At 38.4% G+C, this 24,282-nt stretch overlaps 1 protein-coding gene across 1 annotated transcript in view; it reads right to left on the bottom strand.

Moving 5' to 3' along the window:
- Positions 1–21,535, bottom strand: part of GPR63 (G protein-coupled receptor 63) — a 72,357-nt gene extending 50,822 nt beyond the window's left edge. The window contains exon 1 of the mRNA XM_004011261.4: positions 21,354–21,535. The gene's annotated coding sequence lies outside the window, so the exon portion shown is untranslated. The remainder of the gene's footprint in view (positions 1–21,353) is intronic.
- Positions 21,536–24,282: the final 2,747 nt, after the last annotated feature.

Genomic DNA, 24,282 nt, shown 5'->3' with positions numbered 1-24,282 from the left:
TCCCCTTTAATACAGCAATCTGCGATGTTAAAAATGCTGTCCCTAGATCTGGCCCACATCCTAGGTCTGACACCTTGAGGATTTTATTTTTACACCAGCCTTCCCCACAGACTCCAATTTTTCTTCAGAATACCATTCCCCAAGGGCCATAGGCAGCAGCATGAGAGCAAATATTATAGTTTATGCAGAGTTGATGAAATGGCCAAAAAAAGAAGGTAGGGCAGTGACTAAAACAAGGACATTTCTACGAGCCAAATTATATTTCCACAATAAGAGAGACAAAGTATGCCTAATATGATAAGGAAAATTCCACTATCCCTCATCTTCAGACACCATTCTCATAATGTCAGTAAAAATTAAACTGTCTGGATGATTTCTTAAAATCCAAACACTGGGTTACAGTGTGAATGAAGAATGGTTTAGATTTTTAAAAACTTTACATGCATGCTTTAGAACTCTGCAGTCAGTCTAAAACTGTCTTATCCTTAAACCCCTTTAAAATGCAACTGGCAAGGTTGCCATTCAGCACTTATATGCTACTTCTAGGAATGACATTAATTCAGTTTCATGTGAGGAAGGCGAGACATATTTCCTCTTTTACATTTGTGGAGATTTATGAGGCAGATATTTGTCCCTAATAAATGCGGGACAGACAGCACAAAGGAGAGTTTGATCCTACATTAGTGATGTGAAGCAATACAAGAGAGAAGATAATGACTCAAAAATGGAATAAGACTTGAGGCCATGCTCCTAAATGAAATAACATAAATCAATAACCAAAGAAAATTTTCACAGTGCACATAGGGAACAATCTTCAAGAGCTTCTTAATCCTATCTCTGCATTATTTTTTACTGCAATCTGCTTCATGATAACCTGGACTATTCCACTTAACAGATACCAAAAAAGAACACAAAAGAAGAAACACAACCCCTGCCTTCAAAAGTCTGGAAACATTATAAAGACCAAGGGAAATGCCAATTATTTTTAAATTCACTAAGGTAATAATTCTTTACCTTCAATTCACAAATTATTATTTATTAATATAAGCATCATTACATAGTTCTTAAAAATCAATGGAAAACCATGGCAATTAATAAATAAATCATAAATGGAAGATGCAAAAGACCAATCATTTTTTGAAACAATGTTCAATCTCATTAGAATAAAAAGAAAAAGAAATATTTTAATAAAAATTACAAGTTTTTTTTGCTTAGCAAATTTTCAGAGGTTTAAAAAAGATGAAAATAATTCTGACAAAGTAATACTCCATCAATGGAAATGTAGCTGTACTATAATTCAACAAGCTTATCAACAGCCTTAAAAAACATTTCTAGGTTGGTACAACATTGTAAATCAACTATACTTCAATTAAAAAAAAAAACTCCTAAAGACTTCCTGTCCTGGCAAAGAAAAACAAGCTGTGGCAGACCAATGCACCAAACAAAAACAACCAAAAGAGCCTGAATAATTTGTTTAAACCTCTTTGAAGTTATCTAAGAGCTACCAAAGGAGGGATAACTTGAGAGGCCTAGATCTCATAGAGAAGTATGTATGGAAAAGTGAGATACCTCAGCACTCAAAGATAGGTTTTCCCTGGAGGCATGGGCCAATTCTAAAATGCCAGCTCAGAGGTTTTCTCAAGGCAGCAAGAAGCTGAGAGCCTGAAAACTGCCAGCTGAAAGGCTTAAAAACCGTTGAGAAGCTTAAAGTTGAGTAAGAGAGCCAGCTGGGAGGCTGAGAAACTGAGCAGAACAGAGTCCATATCAGTCTCAAGGGGCTGGAAGTTGAGCTCAGGGCCAGGGAGGGTGGGAGAAAAGACTTCAGCCCTGGAAGAGGCACACCCAGGCAACTGGAGGGCGCTCATAGCACCAAACACCAGCTTCTAGTCAGCTCAAGTTTAAGTTTCTCAATCTTAATGAAGTCTCCATATCAAGTTTATTTTTAAAACACAAATAAGACCCCAAAAGCACTAGCTATAAAGGAAAGACTGAAAAACTGACCAAAAGAAAGTAAAGGTAAGCCAAGAAACAGAAAACACTTGCAATCATATAACTGACAAAGGACTCACATGGACAAATATAGCAGAAATAAATAAACAAACCCAGCTGAAAGATGAGCAAAAGAATTGGAACAAAAACATCACAAAGGAAGATATCCAAGTAGCCACACAGTCACTCATACACACAAAGTAAAGGTGCTCCTCATTACTCATCAGAAAAATGCAAATGAAAACCACAGCAAGACACAAATCCAACAGAATGGCTACAATTGAAAAGACAGAAAATCAGCAAGTTTTGGTCAGGATGTGGTACAAACAAAACTTTCAAACACTGATGCTGGGATAGAATGTAACTGGCTATAGAAAACAGCTTGCCATTTATAGTAAATTTGTAGTTAGGCCTGCTCCATAACCTAGTAATCCCACCCTTGAGTATACACTGAACAGAAAAGCTCACATTTGTGCACCAAAAATCAAGTACAAGTATTTTGCTGCTACTGCTAAGTCGCTTCAGTCATGTCCGACTCTGTGCGACCCCATAAGACGGCAGCCCACCAGGCTCCCCCATCCCTGGGATTTGCTAGCAGCACTATTAAAAATATCCAAAAACAGAACATCAATAGTAGAACTGATAAATAAATGTGATGTATTCATAAATGAAATACTATACAGCCATGAAAATGAGCAAACCACTGCAATAAACCACATCAGTGAATCTCATCAATAAAATATTAAGCAAAAGACACAAAAATGTATACGTAATATCATTCCATTTAAATAAAATTCAAAAAAGGCAAAATTAATTTATGGTGTTACTAACCGTTGATTAACTTTGGGGAAAGAGTACAAGTAATGACTGGGAAGGAGTTTATAGGAAGTTCTGAGAGGTTCCGGAGAAGCTAGTAACATTTTCTCTTGATCCATGTGGGAGTTACATACACAGATTTATTTTTTAAAATTTCACTGAGCTTTGCCCTTATGACTTGTCTATCTTCCTGTTGTATGTAATACTTCAAAAAACGGTATTAAAAATGTACAGTCATCCACACTGCAATGAGAAGCCCATGCACCACAACCAGAGAGTATCTCCCAACCACTACAACTAGAGAAAGCCCACATGCGGCAATGAAGACCCAGCACAGCCAAAGATAAATAAATAAATAAACAAAAATTTTTAAAATACATATCGTCATCTCTCAGGATCTGTGGGGCATTGGTTCCAGGACCCCCCATGGATACCAAAATCTGCAAATGCTCAACTCCTCTATATAAAATGGCACAGTATTTGCAATTAAGATATGTATATCCTCCCATATATTTTAAATCACCTCTCAATTACTTATATTATATCTTATAATATACTTAAATGATACCTAACACAATATAAATGCTATATAAGTAGTTGCAAGTACATGCAAATTCAAGTTTTGCTCTTTGGAACTTTCTGAAATTTTTTTCAGTTCTTTTCAATCCACAGATCATTGAATCTATAGATGCAGAAACTGCAAATATGAAAGGCTGACTACTAAAAGTCTCTAAAACTTGTACTTCTCAGGATCCATTCTTTAGAAGTATTTTTAAATGTCCTTTAAAAGTTTAGGTAATGAAATATATATAAAATCTTCCAGACCTTGGGTTAGGCAAATAATTCATACACGGGACACCAAAAGAATAAGTTAACAATGTGAACTTCATAAAAATTCAATTTTTTGCATTTCAGATGATATAATTAAGAATTTTAAAAACCAAGAAACAGATTCAAAGTATTTGCAAAAACATATCAAATAAAATACCTGTACCTAGAATTTGCAAAGAACAGTTACAACTTAATAGCATTTAAACTAAACTGATAATTGGGCAAAAATATGAATAGAATATTACAACAAAGAAGATATACAAATACCTAATAAGCACATGAAAAAATGTTCAACACCATTGCCGTTAGGGAAATGCATATTAAAAACCACATTAAGATATTAACACCCACTAAAATGGCTGTAATAAATAAGACAGACAACAACAAACATTAGTGAGGATTTGGATAAATAAGAACCCTTATATATTCCTAATGAAAATGTAAAAGTATGGAACCACTTTGGAAAACAGTTGGCAGTTTCTCAAATAGTTAAAAAAAAATAACACTCCTACAGAACTCAGCAATTCTACTTTTAAGTACTGACCCAAGAGAAACAAAAATGTGTGTCTACACAAAGACCTGCATGTCAATGATCACAGCATTATTATTCTTTATAGCACAAAGCTAGGAACAACCTAGATGTCTATCAACTGGTGAATGGATACACAGAATGCATTAGAGGCATACCCCAGAGATACTGTGGGTTTGGTTCCAGACTACCACAATAAATTTTAGCAAGTATCACAGCAAAGAGAGTCACTAACTTTCTGGTTTCCTAGTGCATATAAAAGTTATTTTTACACTATAGGGTAGTCTATTAAGCATGCAAGAGCATTATGTCTAAAACACAATGTACATATATTAACTAAAAAATACCTTATGGCCAAAAAGTGCTAACCATCATCTGATAACACAGCACTGCCACACACCTTCAATTTATTTAAAAAGAAAAAAAACAGTAAAAAACACAATGTGTGAAGCTTAATAGAGTGAAGTACAGTAAAACAAGGTGTGCCTGTATAGCCCTTCAATGAAATACGTCCAGCAATAAGAAGTAATAATGTACTAATACATGCTATGTCATGGATGAACCTTAAAAATATGGTAAGAAAAAGAAACCAGTCACAAGAAACCATATATTGCATGATTCCACTTAGATGAAATGCTTAGAAAAGACAATCAGAGAGACAGAAAGTACATCAGTGGTCACCTGGAACCAGGGGTAAGATGAAGAATTAACTACAAATGGACATGAGGAATCTCACTGGGTGGGGGAGACAATGTTCTAAAACTGATTATGGTAACAGTTGCACCACTTGGTAAAATTATCAAACACCAGTAAACAACTATAAACTTGAAGACTGAATTTTATGATATGTTAAATAAATCTAATAAGGCTGTGAAAAATTCATGTACAGAGTAAAATGAAACTCATCTAAAGGTTCACATTAAGGAAACAGATTGAGTTAATTATGCGATTTATGTAACAGAATGCTATGTAGCCATTAAAGCTGTATTTGAACAGTGTTTAATAAAGATAGAAGAAAATATTATGTGAGCAGATTGAGTAAAGAAAACAGACTATGAAGCCATATATACTGTATGCTCTTGATATATTTTTAAAGTTCTTAAAAGGAATTAGAAGGAAATATAAAAATATGAACAAATGTTTCTGACCAACAAGAGCATCGGTGATATCAGTGATTTACACTTTTTCTTACTCTTCATTTTCTAAATCTCGTAAAATGAGTAGTTTTCTTACATTCAAGATTACTCCTTGAAGAATATTTTCTTGTATTCTAAATACATGAAATACAATTCTGTTTAATGGTAAGATATTCCTTTTAAAAAAAACCTCTACTCCTTATGTGTTGACAGTAAGGAAGAAAAATAAGCATTCGCCTACCTGTCTCAACATGCCTACTGTTCATGCGTAGAACAGAAGACGGTGTTTAAAAATTTGCAAAATGGTGACAAGAAGAGTTACTCAAATGTTCCTTATCCTTTAGGAACCCTCCTACATTGTTGGTGGGAATGTAAGTTGGTGCAGCCACTAGAGAAAACAGTACAGAGGCTCCCCAAAAAGCTCAAAATAGAATCACCGTATGATCCAGCAATCCCCCTGCTGGGCAGATATCTGGACAAAAGTCTAATTCAAAACTATACACACACCCGTATGTTCATAATAGTACTATTCAAAGTATTCAAGTAGTTTTCGATGAAAACAATCGAAATGTCCATCAACAGAGGAACGGATATAGCAGATGTGATACATATACACAATGGAAAACTACTCAGCCATAGAAAAGAATGAAATAATGCCATTTGCAGCAACACGAAAGGACCTAGAGATGATCATCTAAGTGAAGTGAATCAGAGACAGACAAACACCACAGGATGTCACTATATGTAGAATCTAAAATATTACTCAAATGAACTTATTTATGAAATAGAAACAGACTCACACACATAGAGAGCAAACTTGTGGTTGCCAAGGAGGAGAGGGGGTGGCAGGGTAGGGATGGATGGAGAGTGTGAGGTTAGCAGATATAAACTATTATACGTAGGATGGATAAACAACAAGGTTCTACTGTATAGCACAGGAATTATAGTCAATACCCTGTGATAAACTATAATGGAAAACACATGAAAAAGAATGTATATATACATATAACTGAATCACTCTGCTGTACAGCAGAAATTAACACAACATTTTGTAAATCAATACACCAACACTGTAAATCTATATATCATTAAAAAGTAAAAGTTTTTAGAATGTCCCTCATCCTTTGGTCAAGTGTACTTTTATTATGCAAGAAATGTACTCTGATCAGTAAAGGGCATAAGAAACATGAGAAGAACAGAATTTTGTTATCCTTCAATGTGCAAAATTTAAATATGGTAATCTATCATCACTACTTTTAAAAGTACCCCATATTTCTTCTAATATTACCTACTAATTCAAAAAACAGTGCCTATCTTTTCGCATTACTCTCTAGATCACTTTTCTGGTTCCCACAAACATCTCTTGGGAATCAATGAAATTTTTAAAAGCTGCTAATTATTGTTTGCTTTAATGATATTCTGCAAAAGCTTTATTTTTTTAATCCAGCTTTACAGTCACCTGAATTTCTGGGTACAGCTCAGCTTGCCACTCTACTTTTTAAAACCATTTCCTTAAGCAACTCTATAACCCATCTGACCCTACACAACTATCTATATGAGGATTCGACATTTAATTTTTCTTTAATAGTTACACAGCACAACGAAAGTTTCCAAGGCCTTAAGTTATCTATTTAAAACTAAATGTGTCCACCATCATAAATATTTCTTCTAAAAATGCTGCTCTCTCTTCTCCACTTCTCTTAACAACATACAATTCTGACATGTCCTTTGGAGGGAATCAAAACTCAGGGTAAAAATAATTTTTATTGAGTCCTTTCAAGTCCTTCCTCCAGATGCCCATTGTGTCCACCGCAGCAGGGGTCACAGTGCCTGGTTACTGCTTACTTGCTATGTGTCACTGGGCAGGTTACCTACTCTCTCATTTTCTCAGATCCTCCTCAGAAAAATGACCAAGGGGTACCTTAGCTGCTAAAGCTGCAGTGGGGCCTTGTTAAGTGAAACAGCACATGTAAAGAAGTGGCACACCATCAATTCCCAGGACTTATAAGCTGGCAGTTCTACTCAGAAAAGAAAACCATGTTCTCGCCAACACCAGCACTTCAGTGACACAGAGCATTCTATCCCTCACTCTCGGAAATGACTATTTTCCATATGATAAAGTGTTAGTCACTCAGTCGTGTCTGACTCTTTCTGACCCCATTGGACTAGAGCCCACCAAGCTCCTCTGTCCATGGAATTTCCCAGGAAGGAATATTGGAGTGGGTTGCCATTCTCTTCTCCAGGGGATCTTCCCTACCCAGCAATCAAACCCAGGTCTCCTGCATTTCAGGCAGATTTCTTACCACCTGAGACACCAGGAAAGTCAACCACATGTCACCCAAACTGAATTTAAACTCATTTTTCACCTCAAGATTCTTACTGTGATTTTGACACAATACCTTTGGTTCTCTTCCTCTGACCTTCACTCCAGCTTCTGCCTCATTTATTTCAGAGAAGTGACCTTCAAAGTCTCTTTTCAGAACAAAAGAGATACAGCTTTTCTGTCATTGCTTCAAATCTGGTCGAAGTCTGTATAGTCCTTCCTACACCCAGCAACAGTCCACTATCACCATGCCCAGTTTATTCCTCTACCGCCAGATGCAACTACAGTATGGCTTTCTTGTTTTCCAGAACACCACTTGTTGTTGCTGACTATGACTACCCCTGAGAGGTGCAGCCAAGCCAATTCAACAAAAATGTTTAGGGCATCAACCATGTGCCAGGTAATGTGCTATTTGTTGGAGATTCGTGGACATGCTATCAAAAACAAATAGGGGACATATACACTTACACTATGGTCTCCTCTTTACACTTACACTACGGTCTCCTCCAAGCATCATCTCTTGGTATAGGAACAGTGTTTTAAGATTCCCTATCCCCACCACCTTCGTATCCCACACACTCTGGCATCAATTAGACCAATTTCTCTGATGGTATAATAGAAATGTCACAGAACGTAGACCTGGAACACCTTAATGAATCACCAGATATTTCAAATAACTTCTTGAGTATATACTTGTATATCTAACAATCAAATATTAATATATATCTTACTTTTATCCGTTCAGTTCAGTTCAGTCACTCAGTCATGTCTAACTCTTTGCAACCCCATGGACTGCAGCACTCCAGGCTTCCCTGTCCATCACCAACTCCCAGAGCTTGCTCAAACTCATGTCCATCGAGTTGGTGATGCCATCCAACTATCTCATCCTCTGTTGTCACCTTCTCTTCCTGTCTTCAATCTTTCCCAGCATCAGGGTCTTTTCCAATGAGTCAGTTCTTTGCATCAGGTGGCCAAAGTATTAGAGCTTCAGCTTTAGCATCAGTCCTTCCAATGAATATTCAGGACTGATTTCGTTTAGGATTGACTGGTTTGATCTCCTTGCAGTCCAAGGGACTCTCAACAGCCTTCTCCAACACCACAGTTCAAAAGTATCAATCTTACTTTTATGTATTCCTTTAAAAAGATGCTAAAATCCTTGGTCCCTTGGCCTTGTAAACATAATTATTACCTAGCAAATTCCAATAATCAATGTGAGGGAAAATATGGAATTACTAAACATTTTCCTAAGTGGGAAGTTAGAAAATGGTACAAGAGAAACAACATAGAGCAAAAGATCATTCTGCTCTTGGCATGCCATTTCAAAATAGGATCGCTGAAGAGCAAAGCTGACTCATCCTCAGAGATAATGGCAGTTCTCTTTTGACCTTGATTCACTGCCATGATCAAAGTAATTTGTTTAACTTGGGAAGATTCTGAAAAATCTAAAGGTCATACTTCAAATTCTTGGAGCTCAAAAATCTATGAAGACTTTAGTTTTAATATTTGAAGTGGCCACCAAATAAAGACAAAGGAAAAGTCAACAGAATCATCATATGCCAACTAAAATTACCTCACTTGCACATCTTAACATCCACCTGATAGTCTTTCAGCATGCTATTCATGTTATAAATCTTTGACATATACTCTTCCACTATACCACTTAACATATACTCTTTACTTTCATTCCCTTCCTTTAACAAATCATTATTAAGCATCTGCTGTCCACCAGTTTCTGATTAAGCATGGCATACAATGAAAAACAACAGGTATATCTTATTCTACATAACTCTCAAGTCTAGTGGGGAGACTCACTGTGATGGTTAGCTTTCTGTTAACCTCACTAGGACACAGGGTGCCTGGATTAAACATTATTTCTGGGTGCGTCTGTGGTGTTGCTCCAGATTAAACTGGAATTTGTATTAGATTGAAGAAAGCACATGCCCTCCCCAAAATGAGTAGATATCACTCAGTCCATTGAGGGCCTGAATAAATCAAAAAGGTCGAGAAGCGGGGATTCGAATTCTGCTTGTTTGAGCTGGGACTTTAAGCTTTTCCCTTCAACTGGTACTTACACCAACACCCCTCAGGCTCTCAGAACTACACCATCAGCTTTCTTGTGTCTCCAGCTTGCAGGTGGCCAACCATGGGACTTCTCAGTCTCCATAATCACATGAACCAATTCCTTTTAATAAATCAAATATACCTATATCGGTTCTGTTTCTCTGGAGAACACTGACTCATACCAAATAGACATACAAACACAAAATAACCACTGGATTATACCTTGTTGCCTGTGCTGTAAAATGAGGGCACCCCAAGAGCAGAAAACAGAGAAAATATAATTTCTCATTTATTTGTCCATATTTTCTTTCAACATTCTCTAATGTTATGTCCTATGATAGTATGATATTACATACTAGCACAAAGGCAAAAGTATTTGGCTGAAGACTAGTATAGGCCTGTGTGTGTGTGCTAAGTCGCTTCAGACCTTTCTGACTCTTTGAGACCCCATGGACTGTAGCCTGTCATGCTCCATGGGATTCTCCAGGTAAGAATACTGGAGTGGGTTCCCATGCCCTCCTCCAGGGGATCTTTCCAACCCAGGGATCAAACCCAGGTCTCTTATGTCTACCTTGCTTTATTTTGCTTTGCTTTATTGTGCTTTGCAGATATTTCATCTTTTACAAATTGAAGGAAGTCTACTGCTGCCATTTTTCCAACAGTATTTGCTCACTTCATGTCTGCCACATTTGGGTAATTTTTGCAATATTTCAATTTTTTAATTTATATAATTATATATATTATTATATATATTTGTAATGGTGATCTGTAATCAGCGACCTTTGATGCTACTACTATGATTCACTGAAGGCTCAGATGATGGTTAGCATTTTTTAGCAATAAAGTTTTTTGTTTTTTGTTTTTTTGTTGGCAAAGTAATGTCTCTGCTTTTGTTTGGTTTTTTTTTTTGCATTTTTTTTTTTAGTTTTTTATTTTTTTAATTTTAAAATCTTTAATTCTTACATGCATTCCCAAACATGAACCCCCCTCCCACCTCCCTCCCCATAACATCTTTCTGGGTCATCCCCATGCACCAGCCCCAAGCATGCTGCATCCTGCGTCAGACATACACTGGCGATTCAATTCACATGATAGTATACATGTTAGAATGTCATTCTCCCAAATCATCCCACCCTCTCCCTCTCCCTCTGAGTCCAAAAGTCCGTTATACACATCTGTGTCTCTTTCCCTGTCTTGCATACAGGGTCGTCATTGCCATCTTCCTAAATTCCATATATATGTGTTAGTATACTGTATTGGTGTTTTTCTTTCTGGCTTACTTCACTCTGTATAATCAGCTCCAGTTTCATCCATCTCATCAGAACTGATTCAAATGAATTCTTTTTAACGGCTGAGTAATACTCCATTGTGTATATGTACCATAGCTTTCTTATCCATTCATCTGCTGATGGACATCTAGGTTGTTTCCATGTTCATGGATTGGAAGAATCAATATAGTGAAAATGAGTATACTACCCAAAGCAATTTACAAATTCAATGCAATCCCTATCAAGCTACCAGCCACATTTTTCACAGAACTAGAACAAATAATTTCAAGATTTGTATGGAAATACAAAAAACCTCGAATAGCCAAAGCAATCTTGAGAAAGAAGAATGGAACTGGAGGAATCAACTTGCCTGACTTCAGGCTCTACTACAAAGCCACAGTCATCAAGACAGTATGGTACTGGCACAAAGACAGACATATAGATCAATGGAACAAAATAGAAAGCCCAGAGATAAATCCACACACATATGGACACCTTATCTTTGACAAAGGAGGCAAGAATATACAATGGAGTAAAGACAATCTCTTTAACAAGTGGTGCTGGGAAAACTGGTCAACCACTTGTAAAAGAATGAAACTAGATCACTTTCTAACACCGCACACAAAAATAAACTCAAAATGGATTAAAGATCTAAATGTAAGATCAGAAACTATAAAACTCCTAGAGGAGAACATAGGCAAAACACTCTCAGACATAAATCACAGCAGGATCCTCTATGATCCACCTCCCAGAATGCTGGAAATAAAAGCAAAAATAAACAAATGGGATCTAATTAAAATTAAAAGCTTCTGCACAACAAAGGAAAATATAAGCAAGGTGAAAAGACAGCCTTCTGAATGGGAGAAAATAATAGCAAATGAAGCAACTGACAAACAACTAATCTCAAAAATATACAAGCAACTTCTGCAGCTCAACTCCAGAAAAATAAACGACCCAATCAAACAATGGGCCAAAGAACTAAATAGACATTTCTCCAAAGAAGACATACGGATGGCTAACAAACACATGAAAAGATGCTCAACATCACTCATTATTAGAGAAATGCAAATCAAAACCACAATGAGGTACCACTTCACACCAGTCAGAATGGCTGCGATCCAAAAATCTGCAAGCAATAAATGCTGGAGAGGGTGTGGAGAAAAGGGAACCCTCCTACACTGTTGGTGGGAATGCAAACTAGTACAGCCACTATGGAGAACAGTGTGGAGATTCCTTAAAAATTGCAAATAGAACTACCTTATGACCCAGCAATCCCACTTCTGGGCATACACACCGAGGAAATAAAGTATTTTTTAATTAAGTTAAGCACATTGTTTTTTTAGACATCGTGCTATTGTACACTTAACACACTACAGAATAGCATAAACGTAACTTTCATACGCACTGGCTAACCAAAAATTCCATGACTCAATTTACTATATTAATAGTGTCCACTTACTTGCCGTGGTCTAGAACCAAGTCTGCAGTATCTCTGAGATACGCCTATATATTTTGATTTTGAAGTTATAGTTTATTTTTTATTCTGCTTTATTTATTTTCTGATGGAAGGGTGGGAGAAAAGTAGGTCACAGGGTAAGAAGTAAAAGAAAATAAATGAAGACTAAAAGCAGGAAGCTTTTACTACAAGAATAAAATTTTACTAAATGCATGTAGTCCTAAAAAAGGACCAAATCTTCTAAAACCAAATTGTTCACAAATAATTTCAAATTCAAGAAAATGTTTCCTGAAACCGCGATAGCTGAAGGATTCTCTACTAATACCTTTCATGAATAAAGGAAGGAGTTCATCAATAAAATAATTCTTTCCTTTAACACAACCTTATTTCCATTTCTGTTATTTCTAAATTTTAATTTTCAATCAAGTTTGCTGTGTATCCAACTATAGGGAAGCACTGATCTAAGTAAAAATGGTTACATAATTGTCATTCTAAATTCAAAGTACTGCAAATCACCTCCCAACACCTACTATGCTCCCTCCCTACCAAAAAAATCATACCTTAGCAACGAAAATTTTTAAAGAAAATCTGGAGTGCTCATTTTGAACCTTTAGAAATAAAAAAATTAAGTTGATAAAATAGCTGTATTCTAAACATGAAAGAACAATTTCTCATCATGCATCACAAAATCACAACGGAAAATGAATTTGGGGTTTGGTGGTGATGCTTACCTGTTGCTGGGTTCCCCACTGGTAGTGCCCCAATGATGGTGCCAGCCAGTAAGTACCTGATTCTAAGCCCTCTGGCCCACCACTCAAAACCCAAAGCATCAGAAAGCTTTGCAAGTTCACAAAGTGTTGATTCAACTGACATATGGGAGTTAAGACCAAGGAACCATAGGGAATTCACTTACCCAAAGTCAACTGTACACATAATCATGAGAATTACAATTCCTGGATTTCCTCTTAAACAAAAAAGTGAGGAAAAAAAACACTAAATACTGCTATATAAGCATCACTGTCGAAGCTTATGTGGAGTTCTTCTGGTTTTATTATACTTCATTCATGCCTGACTCTCATTTGATTCCTTCCACCAGATGTGGCCTGTGACAGTGATATCTGGAAGTGGTGTATGAGTGTGCACAAGTGTGTATGAGTACACACACGAGCATGTGTGCTCAGTTGTGCTCGACTCGGCGACCCCATAGACGGTAGCCCACCAGGCTCCTCTGTCCATGGAATTTTTCAGGCAAGAATACTGGCATGGGTTGCCATTTCCTACTCCAGGGGATCTTCCCAACCCAGGGATCAAACCCATGTCTCTTACCTCTCCTGTACTGGCAGGCGGATTCTTTACAGCTGCGCCATGTGGGTGAACTCAATACAGATTTCGTAATGGCAAGAACCATTGCCCTAGAATGGTGCAAATATAGAGTTCATCTGATGGCTAATGAAGCAAATGTTCCTCTTATATGCAGAATATTGATTATGTTGGAACTGAACAGAATAAGAATTTAACATAGACACTGGGAGGGACAACATTCAATGCAGTGATCACTCCAAGTCTCCAGTTTATATTAAACAAACAGAAAATTTCCTTTCTACAAGGGCCACAAAGCAAATGGATGCTTTATGTTATGCAATGAGGCTTTTCATGTGAGTCTTCCCTGTCTATCCACTTCAAAAAGAATTACCTGAAGGATCTTTTCCTAAAATTGCATTCCAACCTAGAATCCAGATAAGAGCAAGGATCTTACCAGAATGAGATTCTGTTATGTGAGCCTCAGAGATCATTTCTATTCTGGGGGGTCCTTATGAAAGATTAGAGAAATTAGTAGGATTTAAAAGATTTTAAAACTTGGAATGCAAAAGAAAAGTTATATCATAAAAGGAACAAAGAAAATATTAAAAGCTTAGTTTTATGGCCTGATGAATGAAATAATTACCCAAAGGTAATCAAGTTTATTACTTCAGTTGTTTTTGTATTTGACTTCACTTTACCACTGTATCTAAGTTTTTATAGCTAACCCACAGCAACTGAGTACTAAGAAATATAAATGCTGAGATTCTCAAACTCCTTTTTTTTATTAATAACTGTTCATTACAATGAAAGATGCATCCACATATCTATACCACAAAGAGTTAAAAGGGAAAAATTGAGTATAATAACAATATATAACAATAACTCATCTAAACAAAAAATTTATTCTGGAATGCTAAAACAGGTAAGCACCCAATAGGTAAAGAAACTGCCTGCAATCCTGGAGACCTGGGTTCAATTCCTGAGTCAGGAAGATCCCCTGCAGAAGGAAATGGCAACCCACTCCAGTATTCTTACCTGGGGAATCCCATGGACAAAGGAGCCTGGCAGGCTACAGTCCGTGGGGTCACAAAGCCTGGGAGGCTACAATCCGTGGAGCTGCAAAGAGTCAGATACACTGAGCAACTAACACTAAAAAGGGGAGAGAAGCTCAGCGTGACTTAGAAAAAGGAGGAAAGGACATGGTCTCCACACAGTGGAGAAGACAATGTCTGAAAAAAGAACAACTGACCCAGAAAATATGTGTGTGTGTGTGTTTATTTTCTGTTTCCTTTTTACAGCCAGAACTAAATTCTAAAAATGAAAAATGTACATGAAAATACAAATGCCATTCTGCCATCATTAGGGTCATGTCTGACAGCTAAAGATAACTTTATCATAAAAATGAAGAAGAGAATTTCTCTCTACATTAAACTATCGATCTGTGAGTTTTTCACACAAGTCCTTTTCTTAGCTTTTGCCCATTTTATATCCTTTAAATTGTTCCCAGGAGTAACTATGTTTTTGTGGTAGTCAGAGGGACACTTATCTGATTTCAAAAGGTAATTTCTGGCTATGATGAAGTTCTATATTATTGACAGAGAGCGAGAAAGAGATAAATATATAAAATACAGATACAGAGATATAAACACACAGAAGACATTAAGAGTCTAGCTGTTGGCAGCAAAGGGCAGAAAACAGAATCAATAAATCTTAGAGATGGATATATAGGAAACAATATTTAATTACTCTACCATACAGCAATTATGGATATATCAATGTACATGGCCAGTAGTTCAGATGGTAATATAGTAAGGAGACTGAAAGTGAAGAGAGGGATGTCCTTGGTGATGCAGTGGCTAAAAATCCGTGCCCCCAGCACAGGGGACTGGAGTTCAATCCCTGGTCAGAGAACTAAATTCCACATGGTGCAATGAAGAAGAGTGAAGATCCTGTATGCCACAGCTAAGACCTAGCATAGTCAAACAAATATGTTTTTAAAAAAATTTTTTAAGAATAAAAGAGAACTCTCAGGGCAAGCTATCAACTGCTATTCCTGTTTAGGTGGAAACAGCATTTATGGCTATAACTGGGCACTATTGGATGGTTTGGTATTGAGGCTGTACTTTATAGCTGAGTTTTTATAAATATTATACCTAGCATTATTTACCTTGGATAAAGCCCTAGTCAGTCAGGTCTGAGTTCAAATGCAATCTGACTTGAGTCTTTCATATTATACTAACCAAAAGGACCGTAGAAGGTAATCAAGGAAAGCTATGATAACTCTACAGATTTTATATTGGGACTAATAAAATGCCTTGAGGTCAATTAAAAACATAAGTGTCCTCTATCCCTATCCCAAAATTCGACTTCTAGGGTTTTACTCAAAGGGAATAACCATAGATATATACAAAAACTGAGCTTTAAGGTATTTACTGCTATATATCAGCAATTTTAAAAAAGGAAAAACTGCCTGATATTATGGCATATCTCCAATGAAATATGACACATTCATAGAACAAAATACTATTTAATATTCAAAACACGCTACAGAAGATCATTCTATGATATGGGATGTGATTCATCTTTGTATGAAAGTTTAAAAGAAATAAAATAGTAAGTATCATTGTAAAGAAATGAAAGTTTTTTTCTTTATGTACATAAAATATATATCAAAATGTTAATAGGTGTAATTCTTCTTTTCCTTTTCTGGCCTGTCTGGATTTTCTAAATTTTTCACGCATATGAATAAAGAATAAAGATTTGAAACCTTATAAGAGCAACTATACATGAAATATAGACACAAAAATGAGAAGTGACCAACATCACTGCACCTTTAAGAAGAAGTAAATTCAACCAAGGCCTATTAAGGAAGATGGAGGAACCTTAAATTCAAACCTCATAATGTATCATTAAAGAACTCAATAATTCAAAAGAAGGGAAAATATTTGGAAAGTACTGCTGGGAACAAGCTCAGAGTCTTAAAAGCTAGTCCTGAACAGTGTGAAATTTTAGAAGTGGAAGGTTAATCAAAAATGAAAACACCATATTTCATTTATAGCCTGGAGGAAATGGAAAAAAATAAGCTAAAATGATGAAAAGTTGATTTTATTAGAAGTACACATTCAGGCAAATATTTTTTGCTCTGGAAGGCAATAGATGCTATGCCTGGAATTAGCCCCTTTTCATTTCAACTCTCTTTGAATCTATAGCTTCCCAGGATCCCAACTTAGATCAGCAGCAGACACTCTCAGCCAGAAACTGTAATGAACACCTGGTACAGACGTTAACTTATTCTTAGGTAATTCTAAGCTGAAACCCTTATTTTGATTGAAACTCCAAGCATCTTTAAATGCCTGCAAATGTTCTTTCTCTAAAATTACCTATGCATTTGTTTTTGCTTAAAAAAAAAAAAAAAAAAGGAAGAGGTGAACACACCTTCCTTTGGAAGGTATGAGCTACAATACAGAATTGAATCATATCACTTCTGCTGCACTCCCCAAAGCAAATCCTTAGACATTTTCATGTTAAAAAAAAAAATTGTGTAACGTATTTTAAAATGCTTTAATGAAGGAGCTTCCCTGGTGGTCCAGTAATTAAGAATCCCCCTTCCAATAAAGGGGATGCAGATTCAATCCCTGGTCTGAGAATTAAGATCCCACTCGCCCCAAGGCAACTAAACCTAGCTACTGCAACTACTAATAGAAGATCCAGCACAGCCAAAAAAAAGCACCTTTAATGATGTAGACTGGGCTCCATCAATTGATAGAAAAGAAGTTAATCAAGAAGCTTCAGTAAAAAACCAAAGGTACCGAAAGCTTATGACTACAATGACACATGAGGGTTTCAAATGATTAAGAATCAATTAATATATATGCTAGGTGATTGGCACAGTGGGGATGTTTTTAACCAAAGTTGGGCCTGGGAGATTTATCACTCAAAGGAAATACTGTTAATAATAGTGTCATTATTAATTTCAATAGAGTGACCACTAGATGATCCTCCTAACTCTTTTGCCCAGGACTTGAAAGCTCTGTTAAAATCCAACCTTCTCAAACCTTCATTACATTTTGAATGAATATGAATGAGCTTCCTAGTATATTAAGCTATTTCATGCTTGAGTTTTCTGAATCTATTATACAGAAATGGGAACAAAAGTACTTTTATTAATAATACCAATCCTGTCCATATTTACTGGCACAGAGGCTAAAAGACACTTTATCCTAAGCGTCAAACTCAAAGAATGAAACAGCTTGCTGTCAGCTTCAAAAACCATTTTTTACAAGCATGGCACACTGCCTCAAGCCAACTAAACACTAAAGCATGTTGGGCTACCCACACTGCAAATTATTTGGAATGTTCTCCACATTTTGTGGTTGCAAAAGTACCTATTTTGTAGATCATCCAGTTCAAATCAGGGCCGTGTCTGACCTTAAACAGAAAATTCCCAGGAAACTGAAACTGTAATGGACCAAGATCCCATCATGCTGAAAGTCTGTGATCTCACACATATAGTCAAACATTTCAAATGTTATTTTTTAAGCTGAAAAGACACAAAATAAACTCTGTGAAACACAGCACTGTCCATTTCAAGTAAATACTAAGAACTCATCCTAAATATACACATCACTGCTGCTAAGTCACGTCAGTCATGTCTGACTCTGTGCGACCCCAGAGACAGCAGCCCACCAGGCTCCCGTCCCTGGGATTCTCCAGGCAAGAGTACTGGAGTGGGTTGCCATTTCCTCCTCCAGTGCATGAAAGTGAAATGTGAAAGTGAAGTCACTCAGTCGTGTCCGACTCTTCCCGACCCCATAGACTGTAGCCTACCAGGCTCCTCCATCCATGGGATTTCCCAGGCAAGAGTACTGGAGTCGGTTGCCATTGCCTTCTCCAATACACATCACAGTAGCAAAAAAAAAAAAAAAAGGAAAAAGAAAAAATTGCCACAAGCAACAAAGTAAAGGACACTTGCAGCAAACATAAACTCATTTCTGGTAAATGCCCAGCAAATGAAAAAAATGTCTAAAAAATCATTTCATTTCTAATTTTCATACATATGCTGAGATGCAGCAGCTTCAGCTGTGGAACATGATAAGAAATATTCCAAAGTTTTGTTTATTGAGATTGGAGCACTGTACCTAATGTATCATTTTCCCAAGTATAAATGGGTATCTCTCTCATATCAAATACTCAAGACATCATTTCACAAACTAGAGCACCAAAACTGACCCAAGGTTTATCTCCCATGCTATTGAGGTCTACTCTCTAAGTCCCAGGCCAATAGGGAATGCTTGAAAGTAATTAGAAGAAGAAAACACTATATTGACAAGCTAAATTTTGCCAGGATTCCTCTATTGAAGATAAATTACTGAAGCTTAAGAAATGCCTGATCCAATCAACCAATTGTATGATAACTCAGTCCATTTTAAAAATATGGAGTTAGGACCACTGGAATATGGCTCCCTGGCTCAAGCCTGGTGTGAGAACAAGAACATGCTAGAAAACACAGTATCTTTTAACTTATCTGCTACTGATGAAATTGCTAAAATCAATGACAAGCCCTAGCAAGAAACATGTTCAGTTTCCCATCTTTTAGATATGCCAGTCTTAGTACAGGAGTATTATTGAGTCCCTGAACAGTTTACCCTCTTATAGATATAAAAAGATACAGAAATATATGAATACCCACATCTATAGATAGATAAGAATTTTGTGATATGTATATGTGATATATATGTGAATATATATTTAGTTTCAAAAAGAATTATTCACAAAACCATCACCTCAATCAAATAAATCGTATACCAAATCTCAAGGTACTCATATTAATCCACACAGTTCTAGGAAATAAGTCACATCCACCTTAGAACCCCCAATTCTTTCTGAATACAGTATTTTCTTGCCTGGAGTCCAGAAAACTTATGGCAAAATAGTAACTGCAGTGTGGGTTTTAAGTATGTGACTTTTTCTAAGCAAATTTTTTCCAAGAATGCTCAGTTTGCTACAAATGTTCAGAAAATGCTTGAGATGAGTTCTTTTTTTAAGGTTTTAACATATTTGACAGCAGAGTGACAAAACTGTGCTCAGAAATGAAAATCTATATATCCCAAACAAAAAGTTATCATATTAATGTTTATTCTAGAATGATTTTCTTTCAAAACTTCCCCACTACAAGTAACTTGTCTCCTACCGTACCCTATTTCCGCAGTACATTTTTCCACACACAAGTTACATGTAAAGCATATACCTGAGAATTTAAAATACTTCATGACACTTTTCTTTAAAGCTTCCACATTCTATTTTTATTTTTCAAAATAATCTGGATATAATCAATTACATCACTAATATCTGGCTATTCAACACTTCACAAAGTACAGGGACTTGCCATCAGCACCTGTGATCTGCATGTGACAACGGATATATAGAATGTGAGTGAAGAAGACAGAAACAGGGATAGACAGGGGTGGAAGAGAACTGGCAATGTGAGAAAATAGGCTTCCTTTACCCACAGGATACATGAAAAAAGGAACTTAGCCATTTGGGCAATAAATGAACTTATATATTAGGTTTCATCAAATAATTACATCTATTACATACCTTATCCAAGAGTAAAATTGCCTGAAGCAAGAAGGATTATGCATGAAATATGAGGTTTTGCTTCAGATTCTTAGAAATACTACTCCTAAAATTAGTTGGAGTCTTCTTAATTTAAGATATAATGAAAACCAAATTCATCAATAAACAAAAAATCCTTCTTTAATAAAACATGCTTTAAACCTCACCTCACCACCAACAAACAAACAAACAAAAAATACTGCATTCTACTACAGGGATACCTGCCTTTCATAAGTATTAAGATCAAGACTAAATATTTCATGAAGACTAAAAAGATCACTTGGAACATTTCAGTCAGCCTTGGGGGGTAAATTTCATAAAAATACATTATTGGGTTTTGTTTCCTTGTTTATTTCAGCACCCTAATCCTCTAGGATATTTTTTTTTTTCTTTAAAAAAAAAAATCCCCAAAGGGGCGGAGGAATGAGGACTAAAATCAATGCAATGCTGAAGCCCGATCAAGGCTGAGAGGAACCACGGCGCGGAAAGCTCACCCACTTGTAAAAGGCAACCTCTCTGAATTGCTGGAGCTGGAAAGAGTCCTCCGACTTGGGCAAACCAGGAAACTGCATCCCTAAGGAGTGAGGAGCCCGCAGTGTAAAAGTTCAGGAGGATTCCATCCCCTTCCTCTCACTCCCAGCACTTCGCAGCATCTCGAGGGGAGAGCCGGCAGAGACAAACCCGGCGCTGGGTGCCGACCTGCAGCTGAGCGCTTTCCTCGAAGGCCTCAAGGCTCGGGCGGGCAGGGGCCGGGGCAGGGGGCGTCGGGAGGGGACGCGAGGCGGGGCCCGGGGCCACCGAGCCCGGGCCGGGCCCCACCGTGTGGCGCCGGCTGCCGAAATCCCTCGAGTCCAGCTGTAAAAACCTTCCCGAAAACCCAAGCTTCTCCGGCACAACTTCGGTCTCACCGGCCTCGTCCCCCACCTCACACTCCGCCCAACGCCACAACCCTTCCCACCGCGGCGAATCGAAGCGCTCCCCACGGACGGCTACCTGTCCCCGGGCAGCTGGGGACCCCACGCCTCACCTCGTACAAAGGGCTGCGCGCGGGCGCCTGCAGGAGAGCCCGGGGAGCATGGCCCCAGCCAGTCCCTCCCGGAACTTTCCTGACATAGCACTTCTCTCCCCGGCTGCAGAAAACGACGCTTCGAGGCGGAGGAGGAGGCGGCGAGGGTGGCGGCAGTCGCGGCGGGAGCAGGAGCAGAAAGTGAGGAGCATCGCGGAGAGCGCCGCCGCCTCGCTCTCTGCCGAGGGGCTCCCGCCCCCGGGGTAACCGAGCTCCCTCTTAAAGGCGCACGCCGCCTTTCAGGACGGCGGCCGGGGGAGGGGGCAGGGAAAGAGGGGGAGGAACCGCAAAGACGCAGAGGGCCGCCCCCGCTCTCCGCCGGGTCTGGTCGCCGCTCCGCCTGGACGAAAACAGGGCAAGTGCTGGGACCCGGCACCGGCCGGCTGCCCTCGCCGGTGGCTGGCGCCCCACGACTGTGTTAGAACTTCACCCCTTCTCCTAACCTCTCCCATCCTTTTTGGGGTCCTGTCTTCCCGCCCCCTCATTGGCGCCACGCACACCTACGCCCCCAAAGCCCATGCGCGCCGCTGGCGACTGCCCGTTGGAGTTGCGTTTCGTCCTGTGTTTCCTGCTTTTTCTTCCTCTATCTCCAACAGAGTGATGAGAGTCTCACCCCAGCCCTGGAAGCGCAGGAGACTGAAATAACTGAAGATTTCAGAGGCCCCTAGACTGACCCCTGAACGTGTCACTCATGTGTGGCATGGGAGACTTGCTAAATGCTCTGCTTTACTATGTGCGCTGCTCTCCTCCAATAGTCAATGGCCAGGTGGCCCCCCACTGGACTTCTTGAACCACTGACTTTTTTCCTTTACAGCAAAGACTGGCTGTAAAGAGCACCCATCTGAATTCTTGGGAGGCCCCTCAGAAAAGATATCACCTTAAGATCGAAGTGATACTGGCGATGCTGCTTTCAAGTGACAAGTGATAACTGTTTTTCCAGCTCTCACCCACATTTGTGATCACTGCTAAGGGCAAAATGGAACGTGCCCAGTGTGGGGATGCCCAGAGACACAGCATCAGCAGCTATCAATGCCCCAGGAAGAGACCACAGAAACAGTGGGTGTGGGCAGCAGAGAGCTTGTTTTTCACTTCTTGGCTCCAACTCTTGCTTCTTAATACTGTGAGGCCTGAGCCCAGTGTTTGTGTCATTTGTACCCTTCACAGAGTCCTCTGGCTGAGGTGGCTGTGGGCCAGCAATTCAAGATTAAGATCCAGCCTGGTCTCCAAAGAATAGGGGCAAGGGGAGACTCTAGGGAAGAGGTACTTCCTAATTCCACCAAGGCACTGGAATCAGTTGCCTGAGACTGGACCTCATTTCTTCCCTTCCTGCCACCAGTAGTTGTGAAACAAGCACATGTGAGCTTGTGGGAAGCAATATACAAAAGGCTGGAGGAAACTTTCTTACCGGATGGAGAGGAAACAAGTTTGGGGCTTCATAAAAGCAGGAGAGGTGCTGTCAGACCAAAGGATAAGATGAGCGAGGAGGTTAGTAGTGAGCAAGAATGAAGCTATGCTGGTTTCATGATCAAGTCTTGTTTAGTCAGGATAGTTAGATGTAATAGGTACCCAAATCAAACTGGTTTTTGAAAGCCTACAGCGAAGGAGGTTGAAATCCCAAGAGTAGAACTGGCAAAATAAATAAATAAATAAAATTAAAATGCTTTTTAGAGTCCTTTTTCTTTTTTCTCCAGGAGTTCAAAGAGTGTTGGAACTTCAGTTCGCTTCATATCATGGTTGTGCTTTCATAGCACTGGTTTTATCTTCTCTAATCAGGGCCTAAACCTACAGCCCCAGGCTTTTCTCCTCCTCCTACCTCCTTAGCAATTGGTCTCATTAACAAGAAAGCAAGCCAAGGAATGAGTCTCCCTGGGCTCACTTGGATCCTCTGCCCATCTCTGAACTAACCATTGAAACCATAGACTGGAATATGCACTGCCAGGTTTCGTCATTTGCCTATGTCTGAGAAAGTTCAAGAGAGTTAGATTTGGTGCCTTCGCCCTAGTACACATCCAGACCACATGGGCTGAGCAGGAAAGAGGAGGTTCCCCAAAGGACACTTACTGTTGTTAACAAAGATGAAATGAAAATTAAACAGGTAGAGTCTATAGACAACCAATTCCCCACCTGTCCCATTCCCCAATGCACACACACATACATAGCACCTACCTCTCTGCCCCTCTCCCTATAGCCTCTGGTTCAGAAGAATACAAGTAATTGACACCACCAGTTACATCCTTTGGCCTCAGAAGCCACTCAGAAGGGCCTCAGTAATGTTAACAAACCATTGCAAAGAAAAAACAACAACAACAACAACAATATTTAAGCTGTAATTGTATTCAGTAATTTTTTTTCCTAAATCATGCTACTTCTGCCTCCACACACCCCTCATTCATTGCTAAGCCTTGTTATTATATAATCAATTATAATAACAGTCCATGAATATACATTCAACTTGAAAAAGAAATGAAGCCTATGAATAATCACATTTCAGTATCCAAGTGACACAGGGCCCAACTCCATTTCCAAACTTCAATAAGTTCTTCATTATCTTTTCAGAGATAGCACGGAGGAGTTTATATTTTGCCTATCAAAAATGCCAAATAATTTCAGCCTTCTTCCCACACAAGAACTTCTCTTTGGTTGCTGATAAAAATGTTTAATGTATTCTTCCTTCATATCTGTATTTATAGAGTTAGTTCATAGATATTCCAGACAAATAGATTTAAAAACCTGGAGGAACCTTCAGGATTAACCTAAAACATCCCCCTTTATTTTAAAGGAGGAAGATTTAAAAGCAGAGATTGGGTTGTCTACGGTCATAGGGCTGTTTTTAGTTTGTGATCTGCCTTGCTCTGTGCTAGACATTTCACAAAGTAAAGAAGCAAAAGCA

This window comes from Ovis aries, chromosome 8, assembly GCF_016772045.2.
Source record: "Ovis aries strain OAR_USU_Benz2616 breed Rambouillet chromosome 8, ARS-UI_Ramb_v3.0, whole genome shotgun sequence".
Lineage (NCBI taxonomy): Eukaryota > Metazoa > Chordata > Mammalia > Artiodactyla > Bovidae > Ovis > Ovis aries.
The sequence above is the reverse complement of the archived record's forward strand: the minus strand, read 5'-3'. Positions and strand labels throughout refer to the sequence as shown.